Source organism: Chiloscyllium plagiosum, chromosome 11 (genome assembly GCF_004010195.1).
Source record: "Chiloscyllium plagiosum isolate BGI_BamShark_2017 chromosome 11, ASM401019v2, whole genome shotgun sequence".
Classification (NCBI taxonomy): Eukaryota; Metazoa; Chordata; class Chondrichthyes; order Orectolobiformes; family Hemiscylliidae; genus Chiloscyllium; species Chiloscyllium plagiosum.
Genome location: NC_057720.1, coordinates 43,214,523 through 43,231,906, shown reverse-complemented (window position 1 = coordinate 43,231,906; position 17,384 = coordinate 43,214,523). Strand labels below are relative to the sequence as shown.

General features: G+C 42.7%; 1 protein-coding gene across 1 annotated transcript in view; it reads left to right on the top strand.

Annotated features, from left to right (window-relative positions):
• The first annotated feature begins 397 nt into the window (after window positions 1-397).
• LOC122554768 (lisH domain-containing protein C1711.05-like) overlaps window positions 398-17,384 on the top strand; it is a 162,293-nt gene continuing 145,306 nt past the window's right edge. The window contains exon 1 of the mRNA XM_043700140.1: window positions 398-507. The gene's annotated coding sequence lies outside the window, so the exon portion shown is untranslated. The remainder of the gene's footprint in view (window positions 508-17,384) is intronic.

Here is a 17,384-nt window from a genome sequence, read left to right as displayed (position 1 = left end):
TCGACCCTTCCATAAAATCATGATAGTGACGTAATGACACAAGTGAGTAGGCCTTTGCATCCATCTTACTTCAAATCGTTAAGTTCACATTAAGTTAAAAATATTTGCATCAGTAATATTTTTAAAAATCTTGTTTTCCGAGTGACTATAAATTTTCATAAAATTAAATGGCGCCTCAGAAGAAATAACATTTAAAACTCTTGTTTTAATCAAAGAAGAATTTAACTTACTAAGTCATTTTAAACCATCTGCCCCGATCCCATATTATCTATCATTTACCTTCACCTCTATGGTTATGAGACCCATGCCATATGAAATCAGGTTTATGTATTAGCATAGATATTCTAATATTTACTTTTATTTCAATATTTAAAGAAAAGCTTGACTGTGACTTCGCACCTTGCCTGAACCAAGGTACTTGTACTTCATATCCCTCAAGTAGTCTTGGATTTCTTTGTATTTGCTCTCCTGGATATTATGGAGATTTTTGTCAACATCATGCAGTAGGTAAGAATTTTAAATTAATTCAATTACTTTATCAAGTGTCTGCAAGTATTTATTTATATAACATGGAAATCATTAAACATTTAGAGATAATCTACTTGATATGACTTTTTTTGTGTGTGCTTTTATTCAGTTATGAGTTTTAAGAGTTTTACTTACCATGTTCCAACTTACTTAGGAAGAGTGGTTTCAATTTCCAGCCTTGTCCCACTGCTCCATTGGCCAGAAAGTTTTGAAATTAAGAGGAAGGATATGTTGCCAATGATAGACAGTTGTTTAGCAGTACAACTTGAGTATTGCTTAAAAAACATTTATTTGAAGCTTTTAATCTCGCTTTATTAGGCTAGCTTGCAAAAATAAAGAGAAAACAACATCTGTATTGTTTGAGGGGAGAGCGTTGATTGATTGGTAGAGGTATTTTGTATTACCCTGAGAAATGGCTATCACCCAGAGAATGGATGTCCCCTATGTTGTTGAGTTTAAACAAGCACAGTCTAAGTACATATTATTTTTGCCTGTAAAGAGCAGACTGTCATCTATTAATATATGTAGCTTGCAGTTCGTGCCGGTGTGCAACACATTGCTTTTATGCAGTAGCAACATGAGAAGCATTCGCTGAGAACAAGATGTTTCTCTTAATGTTTTGCCTATCACACATACACCTATCTGGCACCTTCTGTGGCGACGTTATGCACTTTTCACTGTACTACAACATTTTTGAACTTGAGTATATGTGATAATAAAATCAAAATCATATGAGTATTGTGATATATCGGTGTCAGTGGTCCTGACTCAAGGGCTCGACTCAACAATCTCCTGCCCCACCATGGCCCAATCCACACCTTGATTCCTAGTGGCCTGACTCTCTCACTGCTCAGCCATCCAATGACTCTCTAAGTCCCTGAAGGTTCACCCTCCTCTCACTTGTTCATTGATGGCTTGCCCAACCAATGGCTCACATCTCACTCATTGTTTACCCTCTCAAGGCCCAGTACAACCCTGGTCGCTGTCACCAAGCTCACCCTCACCCTGACTGCCTGATATTCATCTCATACCTAGTGGCCCAAGTCTCACCCCACTCTAGGAGAAAGTGAGGACTGCAGATGCTGGAGATCAGTCAAAAAGTGCGGTGCTGGAAAAGCGCAACTGGTCAGGCAGCATCCAAGGAGCAGGAGAGTTGACGTTTTGAGCATGAGCTCTTCATCAGGATTAACTGAAGGAGGACAAGTGCTGCTGCATATTTTAACCCTCATGGAGAAAATAGGAAAGGTTTTTGTGAAAAGGGTGTCATTGAAGCAGTACTTAAGAAATTTGATAAGAGTTTCAGCATGTCTGATTCTCCTTCCTGCTTTGCGACTGTCTTATTCCTTCATCTCTTCTGAACAAGGCACTGCAAGATGATGTAAGCACACATGTATATTCTACTTTCTAATTGTCACAACTTAAGAGTTTGCCCCTTTTTGATTTCAGACTTTTAAAAAAAACTGGGATCCACCCAGTGAATGCAGAATAGGAACATTAAGGAGATATTGTTACCCAATCTTATACTTGGAGCCATGAACTTATATACTAATGCTGTGTATATTTCAAAGGCAGGATTTGCATGTCGTGAGATGTATTCAAGAAGAGGTTAAAATATTGCATAAATGTCAGCTAGCCAAGGGACAAGGTGGCATATTCGTTCTGCTGCAGAGGATGCAAACAAGAGTATTAATGGGTCTGGCTTCAGAAGAAGACTGATAGGTGTGCATACCCAAATGTTCAGTGCTTTAGAAAATCTGTACTCAAAATGTCTTAAGAAGATGGAAGGGCCTAACACTAACTTTTTCAAAAGCTTTGCACAGAACTTGCTGCTCATCTGTATCAGCAGGAAATGGCAGCATTCTCAGCGACACAAGCATCTTCCAGTAAAGGTATTTCATACTTAAAGTGCCATGTTGCTGCAGTTCTGAATTTGAATATCTCTGTTCAGTCAAATCTGCTCTCCAACAAGTTACAGGATTCTGATACTTCACTCTGAGATGTGGCTCCTTGGCAGACAAACTTTTCTGTTCTCTTTCAAGGTGCCAGCACTTGTGCTGAAACCCATGCCACTCTGCCAGTTCCCTTGTTGTTCTCTGTCAGCCTTTTAACTCTGGCCAAGCAGGTAGTGAAGGTCTCTTAGACCTCGAACTACTCCAAGTTAACCTCCAAGGCGAAAGAGTCTTTCCTTGAAGGCCTACAGCCTTTCAGGAGAAACATTTATTTTGCATTAGGAGCGACAGAGACAAGCACAGAATACAGAAGAATGAGTAGGTTATTTCTTGTGTGTTTTATGTTATGAATTAATTTATAAAATTGGATTGAATGCATAATTTGATGCTCTGTTATTTTTGTGCACTATTATTTTTGTGCTGTCTAAAATGGACAATGTGATAGTTAGTGTAATGGAACCTTCAGCAGCATATCAGGATGGTGAGGGAGAATACTGAGCAAGGCAACTGGAGTAATTGTGCAGGATCTCCAGCTGCAAGTATTTACGATAAAGGAGAGCACCGAGCAGTTCAATTCGAGCAGTTGTGCTGAAAGTAAGTATTATATTTGCGGTTCACTAGAATCATAAATAGAACACACATGGTAAATGAAGGGTAAACTTGAACAGGTTTGGTTTTGTGCAGCCTTTCAGCTCCACAGTCGGTCTTAAACTGCCCTTCGAGCTCCTACCTCCAGGTCATGTGGCCTGCTCTACCATCTCTGTGATCTCTCCTGGTAGCAGTAAGTCAGACATGGCTCTCAGCTGGCAGTTGAACATTAAGGATGCCAACAAGCACTGGGTTGTCACATGTGACATGTTCCTGTACATGCGGAGGAATTTGTTGAGTTGCTGTCCTAGCGAATATTCCTCTTATGAGGCCTTGAAGGTCTGCTTTAAGGTTGTACAAATCATTCTGTCTGGCCATTTATCATGAGGTGATATTGAGCCAATTTTGCATGTCTGAATCCATGATTTCCAGGTGCTTTTCAAACTCTTGCATCACAAACTGTGCACCATTGGTACTTATGATTTGTTCAGGGTTCCTAAAACTGGGAAATATTTTATCCAGTCAGTCTATCATTGCTTTCACTGATATTAACTTCATGACCACCACCTCAGGCGACATGGAATGGGCGTCCACGACCACGAGTAATATCTGAAACTCTACTTGTCCTGCCAAGTCTCCTGCATGAATCCACTCACAAGGTTGAAGTGATGACAATGGTGACATGTTCTTCACTACATTTGCATGATCCTGCTTTCTCCTCAATCTGGAGTCCATATTTGGCCACCAAAAGTAGCTCCTGGCTATTTCTTTCAGACGCAACACACCGGGGTATCCTCTGTGCACTTGTTCCAGCACCTTCCCTCTTAACAGGGGAGGGATAACCCGTCTCATTCCCCACATTAAACATCATCTGATACGGACAACTCTCACCTCTTGGGCAGGTAAGCGCATATTTCTGGGCGGTTTCTATGACAAGTCCCTCCTCTCAGGAACTAAATCCACCGCTTGGCTCAAGACTGGTTTGTCCCAGATAGCATTCTGCCCTTGACTTGCTGACACCGGTGTCTTGTCTTCCTGGGAAAAGTACATAATTCCCAGTTGGGAACATCCTTCTGGTACTGGTAACCTTTAAATAGTATCTGCATTGCCATGCTTCTCAGGCTGTCGGTATCTGATTTTGTTTGAGTAGGCTGATGGAATCAGTGCCATTGACAATATTCCCATACACATTGAGCTAATAGAGTCATGCAGCATGAAAACAACTTGTCTGTGTTGACCAGCCATCCCAATCTGACCTAGTTCAATTTCCCAGCATTTGGTCTATATCTTTCTAAAGGCTTCCTATTCTCATACCCATCTAGATGCCTTCTAATTGTTGTACACACCTCTACCATCTCCTCTGGCAACTGGATCCATTCATGTACCACCTTTTGTGGAAAAAGTTACCCCATAGGTCTTTTTTTTTTAATCTTTCCTCGCTCACCTTAAATGTATGTCCTCTAGTTTTGGACAAAATGTCGTACACCAACTGCAGTGGCAACTTTGGCTCAAAATGAGTCAACATCCCTCACATTTTTAGGGCCTGCTTCACTTCGGGGAAACCTTTTCATATTCCTGGGTCTATTTCCACATTGTCCTTTTCCTCGCAATTGATGCCGGGGTTTCAGCACTGTTGCTAGATCAGACACACACTTACTAGAGTAATTTGCAAGTTCAAATGATCTCCGTTGAGACAAATTCTCTGGTCTTGGGTCTTCATGATTGCCTCCATCTTGGATATTTTGTGTCATCCCTCACTACGGGTTACATGGCCCAGGTACTCTATTGAGTCATTAGAAAACTTTTTGCTTTTTGTCTGTGTTCCTGCAATCTTTTTAGAGGTTTCTTCTCAGTTTTTCAAATGCTCCTTTTTGGAGGATTCAGCAACCAAAATATCATCCAGTGGCAATCCACTCAAAATTTGGTCCATGGCCCTCTGGAATAGAGCTGTTGCTGACAACATGTCAAAAGGCAGTTGCTTCTACCGGAACAGTTGCTTCTACTGGAATATTCCCTTGTCACGATTGTCATGACCTTAATCTGCAAGTTGGCCTGTGATGGATCCATTTTTGAGAATTTCTTTTCAGCCCGTCCAGTGAACATGTCCTCAATGAATGTCAGTGGTTATTGATTGGCAAACAATCTAGGTTGACTGTGATCTTAAAATTGCCACAAATCCTCACTACGCCTTCTGATTTTAAGACCACAATGATTGGAGAGGCCTATTGTCTGGCAGTTACTGATTCTAATGCTCCCATGTTCACCAACCATTCCAGTTCTGCCTCCATTTAGGCCGGATAGCATGTGGTACTAAACGTGCCTTCAGGCTCCTTGGATGAACCTGCCACTTCAACTGAACTTTAATTCCTACTTCTTTCGTTTCCCCAGGGTTCCCTTAAAGACATCTTTATATCTGTCAAAAATGTCTTGCAAATGTGTTTTTGAGTCCTCCTGCTAATTAACCATGCCCAGATTTAACTTTAACTTCTGTAACCAGGAGCATCCAAATAATGCAGGGCAGTCGCCTTTTACGATGAACAAGGATAGTTTGGGACACTGGCTCTTTAGCTATATTTTGCCAGTACATTGCCTTTCAGTGGCACCACTTGTTCTGTGATGTTCTGAGTGCAATCTTGGCAGGCTTCAATGGCAGTGCCTTTGATTTTTTTTTATCGATTCTGAAATCAGAGGCACTGCTGCATACATAGCCATTTAGATATCAGTACCATCCAGCACTAATATCATTGGTGGAATATTGAGTAACACAAGGATGAGTGGCTGGACATTCCAAAAACATTCCACTTTGCAATGTTGTAGAGAAATGAATAGGCAGTCTAACCAGCAGCACCAGTCATGGAACTTCAGTAGGTCCTTTTAATTTGGGAAGAACGCAAAATCCTGTACTAACAGGATGTTTAAATGAAACTTTGCTGACTCTGGGCCTTCTGCTTCTCTTGCAGACCCGACTGACTCCCAGTCTACTTCCTGGCTGGCAGCATGTACCTTATGCCTTGTCCTCTGACTTTTGTCATTTAAACACTTTTTTTTCCCTTGCTCAAGTTGTACTTGGCAATTTCAGCAATATGGTCACACGTTTACACTTGTGACACTGGGCTTGAATCCAGTACATTGACTCCTTGTAGACACTCTCTTGTCACATCAGTGGCATCTTACAGTTTGTCTTGCACTCCATTGAATTTACACTGTTCTATGCACCCAGTCAACCATATTGCTTTATTGATGGTCAACTCTGGCGAAGCAATTTTGGAAGCTGCCTTGAAATTCTCCCTAATAGCATCCATAGGATGATTTAATGCTGGAGGCCACAAATTACCCCACAAGATTGTAGGAATTGCCCTGAAATTATAATGTTCCGCCAACCTCTTTAAGTTAGCCACAAATTATGTGATGGACTTTTCTTTGTGCTACACCTATTTATAAAGCTGGAAATGTCCTGTGATCATCAGTGGCTTTGGTGCAAAATAACTTTCCAATGCTTTGCATAGTTCTTGGTATGTCTTGCATAGTATCTATGGTTGCATCAGGCCCCTTAGAATCATGAAGATGTTACTCCCAATGGTACTGAAGAAAACTAGTAACTGTATGTCTTCAGCCATTTTAATCACCCTTAAATACTCATCAAAATGTTTGGTGTCTATAGAGTCCAACATTCAGTCTCTTAATCAAATAGTTCCATTGCTCCAAACTGGCCCAAAGACTTCTCCTTCCACTTGCAGCTCCTCTGCCAACGCATCCTTTCTTTGAAAAAGGAGATTTGGAAGGGTGTAACACACCTCAATGATGTGAATGCCCTTTCAATGTTATAATGTGTTACACCACTTGATCAGTCTACATATTAAAACCTTTTCAGGAGGCTTATGACTTGTTCAGTAATGACCCAGTTTAAAGTGTGAACAGCATTGTATCCCTCCTCAACATAGTCTGAGAAGTCTTCAGAAATGTCATCCGCCAGATGTGGAGGGGTATTGCTGGTCACCTTGTCAACATCCAAGTATTGGCTGTATGCTTTGAAATTGGCTGTACACTTTGAAACTGGCTGGCACCTGCAAGTGTTCCAGGCTAAAAGAGTTATGGCAGTTCCTGGGAGAATTAGTGCACAGCTCCAGTATGTGCCTGCTGTATTCATAAACATTTTGAACATTAAGGCAGTTGAATCCTTTTCCATTACAGAGACTGTTTCTTCATTATGGGGTGCTCTGATAGATAGCAGGGTGCAATGGATTTCAACCAAATCCATGGGAAACCAGCTGTGGCTGAAAGACCAGACATACTAGCTGCCTGATTACCTGTGCCAAGGTGGAGCGAGATGAATTGGTGCGTACTTATAAAGACTCCATCAGAGACCTCATGGGTTTACACCTGAATGATTGAAATGCAGCCGAGGTCCTCATAGCTCCCTGAAATGATCCATAAGCACAGAGATTAAGGTCAGTTGTTACCTTTAGGATTACTGGGATGAGATCACCATGGAGCCTGTGCATTTGTAGGTCCTCGTCCACAGTTGGTATAGATATGAGATGATGGCTCAGGACAGGGGTGGGAGCTGGGCGGAAGTGAAGTCGGAGCGCAGAGGCTGTTGGGAAGGTGGGTGAGTGTCATTTAAGTAGGTGTGTTCTGTTGAGAAAAGAGCGAGTCTTTGGCTCAGGAGTCTTCGATAAAGAAGTTGAGAGAAGTGATTTTGCCACAGTTGAAGAAGGTGAAGACTGTCAAGCTGATTCAGTGTACTGTGTGCATGATGTGGGAGGTCAGGAACTCTGGTTTAGCTGGCTCGTATAACTATGGAAAATGTGTACACGTTCAGCTTCTGACAGAGCATATTGCAGCACTGAAGAAAGAACTAAATGACCTCAGGTTCATCCAAGAGAAGCAGATCTTTCTGAACAGGATCTTCAGCGAGGTTATTACACAAAGCATACCAGAAGAGAGTAGAAGGGAGAAGACAATGAGGAAGGCAGAGAGGAGACAAGCGTAAGAGACCCCGAGGGAAGTACCTGTCAGGAACAGGTTGAATCTCTTGGAAACCGTAGAGACAGACGTCACTGCCAGTCCGAGAGGCGGTCAGGTCTGCCAATCAGAAATTGGGGTGGAGGCAGAGCCAAGGAGTCAAACATTACACAGAGCCGTGGTAATAGGGGACTCCATAGTGAGAGGGACTGAAAGGGGTTTCTGCAGCAACAGGCAGGATTTGAGGATAGTATGTTACCTTCCTGGTGCCAGGATTAAGGACATCGCAAACAGAGTGCAGGAAATCCTCAAGGGCGAAGATGAAGTGCCAGACGTGGTGGTGCATGTCGGCACAAATGACGTCGGGAAGAAGAGGAGGGACACTCTACAATGGGACTTCGGAGAACTCTGAAGAAGCCTGAAAAGCAGGACATCCAGGGTGGTTATCTCCGGTTTGCTTCCAGTTCCTCAGGCTCGAGAGGATAGGAGCAGGGAGATAATGGACTTGAATGTGTGGCTGGGGAACCGGTGCAGGAAGTAAGGATTTAAATTCTTGGATCACTGGGATATGTTTAGCGATAAGGATAAATTATACAAGAGGCACGGGTTGCATCTTAATAGGTAGGTTTGCCACTGCAACACAGCTGTGTTTAAACTAAATAGCGGGGGGGGGGGGGGAGGGGACAAACTGGAAGTTTAAGAAGAAAGTTAAAGGGTAAGTTAGAACAAGAGAAGTCAAGAAAGACAACGGAATCAATGGAGCAGAAAACTCAAAAAAGGATCATGCCGTGAGGTCAAGTGAAATAGGAATTGATAGGAAGGGTGAGGGGCGTAACAAATTAAAAATATTATATATGAATGCACGAAGCATTAGAAATAAGTGGATGAGCTTGAGGCTCATTTGGAAATTGGCAGTTATGATCTTATGGGGATAACTGAGACTTGGCTTCAAGTGGACAGGGCCTGGGAAATAAATATTCAAGGCTATACGTGCTATCGTCAGGACAGACTGACTGGCAGAGAGGGTGGGGTGGCCCTGTTGGTAAGGAATGATATTCAGTCCCTTGCGCAAGGAGATCGAGAATCAGGGGATGTAGAGTCAGTATGGATAGAGCTGAGAAATTCTAAGGGTAGAAAGACCCTCTTGGGAGTTATCTTCAGGCCCCTAAACAGTAGCCTGGATGTAATGTGTAAGTTGAATAAGGAGCTGAAATTGGCCTGTCGCAGAGATATTGCTACAGTTGTTATGGGGGATTTCAACAGGCAGGTAGACTGGGAGAATCAGGATGGTACTGGACCCCAAGAAAGGGAGTTTGTGGAGTGCCTCTGAGATGGATTCTTGGAACAGCTTGTCCTGGACCTACCAGGGAAAAAGCAATTCTGGATCTGATGTTGTGCAACGAACCAGATTTGATCAGGGACTTTGAAGTAAAGGAGCTATTAGGAGGTAGTGACCACAATACAATTAGCTTTAATCTGCAGTTTGAAAGGGAGAGGCTTGAATCGGAAGTGACAATATTTCAATTGAATAAGGGATACTATGGAGCTGTGAGGGAGGAGCTGGCCAAAGCTCAATGGTGCAATACCCTAGTAGGGATGGCAGTGGAACAACAATGGCAGATATTTCTGGGTATAATGCAGAAGATGCAGGATCAGTTCAGTCCAAAAAGGAAGAAAGATCCTAAGGGGAGGCAGGGGTGGCCGTGGCTGACGAGGGAAGTTAAGGACCATATAAAGATAAAAGGGAAAAAGTTTTACACAGCAAAAATGAGTGGGAAATCGGAGGACTAGGAAGCTTTTAAAGAACAACAGAGGATAACTAAAAAAAGAAATACACAAAGAAAAAATAAGGTACGAAGGTAAACTGACCAAAAATATAAAGGAGGATAGCAAAGGATTTTTTAGGTATGTGAAAAGAGAAAAAATGGTTAAGACTCAAATTGGGCTCTTGAAGACAGAAACGGGTGAATTTATTATGGGGAACAAAGAAATGGCAGAAGAATTGAATTGGTACTTTAGATCTGTCTTCACTGGGGATGACATGAGCAATCTCCCAGATGTAATAGTGGCTGAAGGACCTGAACTGAAGGGAATTTATATGAGGCAGGAAATGGTGTTGGAGAGACTGTTAGGTCTGAAAGCTGATAAGTTCCTGGGACCTGATGATCTGCATCCCAGGGTACTGAAGGAGGTGGCTCAAGAAATCGTGGATCATTGGTGATCATTTTCCAATGTTCTATAGATTCAGAATCAGTTCCTGTGAATTGGAGGGTGGCTAATGTTCCACTTTTTAAGAAAGGAGGGAGAGAGAAAACAGCATTATAGACCAGCTAGTCTGACCTCAGTCGTGGGAAAAATGCTGTAGTCCATTATAAAGGACGAAATTACGACACATCTGGATAGCAGTAACAGGATAGGTCAGAGTCCGCATGGATTTATGAAGGGGAAATCATGCTTGACTAATCTTCTGGAATTTTTTGAGGATGTAACTCTGATGATGGACAAGGGAGATCCAGTGGATGTAGTATACTTGGACTTTCAAAAAGCCTTTGATAAAGTCCCACATAGGAGGTTAGTGAGCAAAATTAGGGCATATGGTAGGGGCAAAATACTGACATGGATTGAAAATTGATTGGCTGACAGGAAACAAAGAGTTGTGATAAACAGCTCCCTTTCTGAATGGCAGGCGGTGACCAGTGGTGTGCTGCAGGGATCAGTGCTGGGACTGCAACTTTTTACAATGTGCCCTGGACAGGTTAGGTGAGTGGACGGATGCATGGGCAGATGCAGTTTAATGTGGATAAATGTGTGTTTATCCACTTTGGCAAGAACAGGAAGGCAGATTACTACCTAAATGGAGTCAAGTTAGGTAAAGGGGCAGTACAACGAGATCTAGGTGTTCTTGTACATCAGTCAATAAAAGCAAGCATGCAGGTACAGCAGGCAGTGAAAAAAGCTAATAGCATGCTGGCCTTCATAACAAGAGGAATTGAGTATAGAAGCAAAGAGGTTCTTCTGCAGTTGTACAGGGCCCTGGTGAGACCGCACCTGGAATATTGTGTGCAGTTTTGGTCTCCAAATTTGAGGAAAGACATTCTGGCTGTTGAGGGAGTGCAGCGGAGGTTCACGAGGTCAATTCCCGGAATGGCGGGACTATCTTATGCTGAAAGATTGGAGCGACCGGGCTTGTATACCCTTGAGTTTAGAATGCTGTGAGGGGATCTGATTGAGACGTATAAGATTATTAAAGGATGGACACTCTGGAGGCAGGAAGCATGTTTCTGCTGATGGACGAGTCCCGAACCAGAGGACATAGTTTAAAAATAAGGGGTAGGCCACTTAGAACAGAGTTGAGGAGAAACTTCTTCACCCAGAGAGTGGTGGGTGTATGGAATGCTCTGCCCCAGAAAGATGTGGAGGCCAAGTCTCTGGATACTTTCAAGAAAGAGTTGGATAGAGCTCTTGAGGATAGTGGAATCAAGGGTTATGGGGATAAGGCAGAAGCAAGATACTGATTGAGGATGATCAGCCATGATCAGAATGAATGGTGGTGCTGGCTCGAAGGGCAGAATGGCCTACCCCTGCACCTATTGTCTATTCTGAAGAATCGACGTTTCGGGCATGAGCCCTTCTTCAGGAAACGCCCAAAACGTCGATTCTCCTGCTCCTTGGATGCTGCCTGACCTGCTGCACTTTTCCAGCAACACATTTTCAGCTCTGATCTCCAGCATCTGCAGTCCTCACTTTCACCTATTGTTTCTTGTCTATCTTGAGTCGTAATTAGGACCAATTGTCACTCATCTGCAGATTTCTGTATCGAAACCTGGATCCTATTTTGCCCTAAATCTCTTCTTCGAGACGCTTTTTTTCCTGCTGCTTCCTCTGAGGGCACTGTACCAGCCAGTGACAGCTGCTACTGATGTTGACTTAGCAGTATCAGTAGTGGTTTCTTCCCAGTTGTAAGAAGACATGAAAAATGGTCAATACTATGGTTCTTTTACTTTCAGGAGCTCTGAGGTAACTGTAACTGAAAGGGCACCGTCCTAATCATGAAACAATTTATTCCTGATGCCCTCCTTCATGAAGGCAACAAGTTATGCTGTCCCAGGGGTGAGTCTCACACTTGATCGAGTCTCATACTTGATCAAGTCGCCAACCAGCATTTGCTTAATGTGATTCTGCATTGGTGTGTGGTCTGAGAAGGCAGCTTCTTGCCACCAAGGAGTTTGGAGGCATTTACTACAGTTGAATTATTTTCTAGCCTGACAATATCCTTTTCCATCTTCCCATGCAAGATAGTCATCCTGAGCTTACTTAAGGTAGGTTAAAAGTATATCAGTGGGCCTTTAGCATGAAGCAATCCCCAGGAGACTATCTGACACAGCCCCCAGGCCCCCAAAATACTACCATACATACCTCTAGTACTCTACATCTTATGTGTGAGAATAAGGTAGCTGCAATGATATGGATAGCATGAACTAAAAATAAATACTTTTAATCAACCTGTTTAGACATGTATGACCCATCTAAAGGGCAGATGGCATTTGAACTGGGAACTTCTGACCCAGAGCTACAACCATTGTTGCACAAGGAAACCAAGAATCTTGATGAAGGCATAAGTGCAGGATCTCCAATTCACAAGATAGCCACTTTCACTCCCTAAGCTAGAGCAACAACCAGATGGCATAAGCTAGCTCTTTTAAAATCAATTAAATCAAATGGTTAAAGTATCCCAATCCCTTACAGGGGAAATTATTTTAATCAACTGTTTAGTTTTGTAATGACAACAACCTCGACCTACTAGGGCTACTAACACTGTATCATATGATTTACTAAAAAGGACATTAAGCGATTAACAGCTGAGACCCCAAACACAAGCTCTCTAATTTACAAGACACGAGCTTTTATCCATTTAGCCAGAGTGCCAGCTGGGTGGTACAGTCTACATAGATATGCTATTTAAGTGAGAATTGAAGGTAGATTAGTATTCAGTAGCTAGTATTCCAGCCATAAATTCTCCTTCATGAAAAATGCTATTTGCTCCTCCCTTGGGGTCCTGTCTTGTAGATATTGTGTAATTGATTATATTATGTAGTTGATTTTTCAAATTGAAATGGTGAATTTTGGAACTTGCATTCACTAAATTGAGCTTCAGGCCTCCACTACCCTTGGTATCTCCTCCCCTCTTTCCCCCCCGCCCCGTTTTGTGATCTGTTTCCCTAATGACCCTTCATTCTTTTTGTATTTCATTTGAGTCCCTTCATTGCTGTGAAAATGTCCCTGTTTCTTCCAGAGCCCCTAATTTTTAAGGTGTCGTGCTCTTATTGAGCTTGCAGACTGAAATTGAGGCTGGAGCAACCATGATTCACTTTGACATTGCCTGCTTGAGACAGTCTACTCCCCTCCCCTTCCAACAGAATCTTGCTGAATTGAATTGCACTCATTTTCCCCCCCCATCACTGTAAGCATTCCCTCAGCTAACCAATACACCAGACCATTCCCAAGACTCCAAGCTGCTTGCAGTCTCAATGATATCTGAAAAGATTCCAATTTATGTATATCTGCCTCCCTGGATGAGCATGCCCTATCAACACTGGGCTATTTATAGGACACCCGACTTATTGACCGGCAATATTCAGAACTTGCTTGGCTTTCAAAACAAACCATGGTGCTATCTGCAGACTTGAATGATGCCTATCCCAGACCTGGGATTGATCAACTGCCTGATCCATCATAGCCAATTCTTTCAACCATATGTACCAATCTCCCCCACTTTCCTGATGCCTCTTCATTATTCCATACAGCCACAAACTATCTCTTTGCCTTCTGTACAAGTTTTCAACTCTCAGACAAAAACTGTGTCCTTGGCTTCTGTGCTGAAATTCCTCACTGAGATAAATGCTGATGCCTGGCCTTCTGCATTAAGCTCCCACTATGATACAAATGCTGCTGACTGACTCTGTCTGCTGTGCTGTCATGTGAAGCAGAAAACTGATTTTTGTTTCTCTGGTTGAGCTTTGTGATAGAACAGAGACACATCCTTGCTTGCTCTCCTTGGATGTGTCTAGTGAAGCTGTAAAGCAAACAGCACAAGTAAAGGCAGTGAGCATTGAGAAGGTTTGTTTTGACACAGCCAAAGCTATGTACTCATCTAGACAAAAGACCAAGTACAGAATCGATTGATATGAAGCTGGAAAAGCAGAGCAGGTCAGACAGCAATCGAGGAGCAGGAAAGTCAATGTTTTGGGCTGAAACCCTTCATCAGGACTGAAGAGGGGGAGGAACCACAGAAGTATATAGAGGGTGTGGAGTGGGCTTGGGGAAGGGCAGGTGGGATGGTGATAGGTGGATGCAGGTAGAGGGTTATTGTGATTGGTCAGTGGGAAAGGTGGAGCAGGTAGGTGAGTAGGAAGAGGGACACGTTAGTTCAGATCAGGCGTGGGTTGTGCTAGTTCGGGATAAGGCTGGGGGAGGAGGGTTTTTGGAACTGATGAAATCTATGCTGAGACCATTGGGCTGGAAGTCTCCCAGGCGAAATGTGAGATGTTCCTTCAGTTTCTGTTTGGCCCCACTCTGACATTGGAGGAGACCAAGGATAGACATGTCACTGGTGGAGTAAGAGGGGAATTAAAATGGATGGCAACAGAAAGATCTATATGCTTGTTACATGCAGTTGAAATGAAATTTTGTGTTACCCGAGTTGGGAGGGCAAATTTAATTCTGATCAGTTGTAATTAGTGAGATGCAAACATATTTTTCATCCCCTAACAGAGAGAAAATAACCTCACCATCTCAGGAGGGAGGACTAAAGTTTAACTTGACAGCCTGGATCTGATACTTATAAGTTCACCCGATTAATTCAATATGCCAGCCATTATTCTGTCTTTATTTGGGAGTGGACAGTCATACTTTTGGATCATTATTTATTTCTTTAAGTGTATGATTTTGCAAGTCTTTTTGAAAATATCTTAATTTTCTTTCTGAAATCTTCCTCCTGAGCCTGACTTTCAACTTTACATATTATTATTGAACAATAAACAAACAAAAGATCTTCCTCTTTTTATTAAGCTAATCAGTTATTTTATATATGAACTTTTAAAGCAGAAAGATGGGGACATAAGGAGAAAGATATTGTAGGGGAAATCTGTTTTGTTTCCTTTACGACTTTTTATAAATAGTTTTGCTATGAAAGTATATGTTTCAAAAGATTTTTTGGGGGCTTTTGTGTGTATACTTACTTTTTTCACAAGAAAAGTCTCTGATCTTCCTATTTTTCCTCTAAATGAAAGTATCCAGGAGAGAAATCCACAGCCATGAAGAGTAGTTGGTTTGCTGTTAGTACATTTTCTGCTGTAGTTAAGTCCCTGGACCAGAAAGTCCGAGCAACAAAGGGCTGCCAGCTAATCCTAGGAGGCTGAATCGCCCACAAGTAAAGCATTGTCTTGGGTGGTCTTGTTAACTGGGGGTACCAAGGAGAAAGACAGAGGAATTGGAAGCATGGTCATGTGTTGGCATTCAGTGGCCAAGGTGGTCAGAGCCCTAGGTTCTTTAGCTTAATTGTAAATAGATTAATGCTAATCAAGGGACTCTTTCTGCAACCCCAAATTGAAGCCTGGTAAACCTGTCAGGTATGCCTACACTTTCTCAGCCTAAATAATTATAGCCAAAACTGGATGAGGCCTTTAACTGATAATGAAGCAAGGGCTTAAAGGACTCAACTGGCAGCAGGACAGAAAGGTGGAGTTTAAACCTTCATATCCAGAACTTAATGTGTGGAAAGGTTCTGAGCTTCCGGTCTGCCACAGTAATATGAAATTTAAATACACGAATGGCCCAAAGGTAATGAAGTGGAGATGTTTTATTTAATTGGCATTAAGTCTTTACAAACATGAAGAGAAATTAAAGTTAAAAAATGGAACACAGTAAATGTAAATTGAAGCATATGGCTTACGTCTGACTGAGGAAATCCTTTGTCTCTCTGACCTTTCTAGCAAAGAGGCCTCTTTCTACCAATAACACTTTTTTTTCCATAGAGGATTCATTTGACTGCTCCAGCTACCCCTGCTCAGCACCATTTCTCATTGTCACCACCTGCTGTTAGAGATTCTGGTACACACTTTCCTGCTGAAGACTTGCTTGCTTAGCAAATGTATGCATTCAGTGACTTTTCTCAAGCAGTTGCATGATTAGCATGTTCAGGTGCATCATGATGGCTAGATGAGTTGGGTCCATTTCAGTGGCAGTATTCCCTTCATGCATTGCTGGTCTTGGCAGATGGAAGGGTTGGGTTGATAACCAGCATTTGCTCAAGAGGACCTTTTCAGCCTTTCATTTGTACTGGTAAATCCCATGAGATCAAGGACCTGAGGTGGATCATCTATAATGGGTCAGATCTCCAGAATTCATATGATTTACAAGATTTGCTGCTTCAGTTTTCATCTCCTGGCAGGTCATGCTGGCATTGTCTTTGAATGTGTTAGCTGGCCTTTCATGCCAGATGTACCCCTAAATTCAGTCAACAGAGGTCAACACAATTTCCCATCACCATCCATTTCCCATTGAGCCGTCATGCACTGACACTTCAGGTTCTGCAATGTCCCTGAGTTAACTGCTTGCTTCCACATCATTCAAATTCCTGGCCTCAAGCAACTCTTTCCTGTGGTTCATTTACCCAGTTAACAGCACAGCTGCATGGGGAATGGGCATGGTCTTAGTCACAGCCCCTTTCAGCTGGCCAGGGTCGAGTTCTCTCCTATGGTCAGTCTTCTGACTAGAGCCATCATCAACATTTGCTTCACTTTTACCTGATCTGTACCAGATCTGGAATCAAACTGAAAGAATTCAGGACCAATTGAGTGTTTGTTGCTTTTGAATATTTCAGAACTATTGGAAATAGCCCATTACAAAACCAGCAATTTTAATTTCCCTCTAGAGTAAATCTTCATCTTCCTATTGTGACTCTGGTTGGCATAAGTGATAACCACTACTTTCTGCCCTTGAACATGGGATGTCACTGCACCTAAGCCAAGGAAACTGATGTCCCTTTCTAGTATGAAAGGGAAAGTGAGGTCTGCAGATGCTGGAGATCAGAGCTGAAAATGTGTTGCTGGAAAAGCGCAGCAGGTCAGGCAGCATCCAGGGAACAGGAGAATCGACGTTTCGGGCATAAGCCCTTCTTCAGGATTGAGGAAAGTGTATCCAGCAGGCAAAGATAAAAGGTAGGGAGGACGGACTTGGGGGAGGGGCGTTGGAAATGCGATAGGTGGAAAGAGGTCAAGGTGAGGGTGATAGGTCAGACTGGGGTGGGGGCGGAGAGGTCAGGAAGAAGAGTGCAGGTTAGGAAGGCGGTGCTGA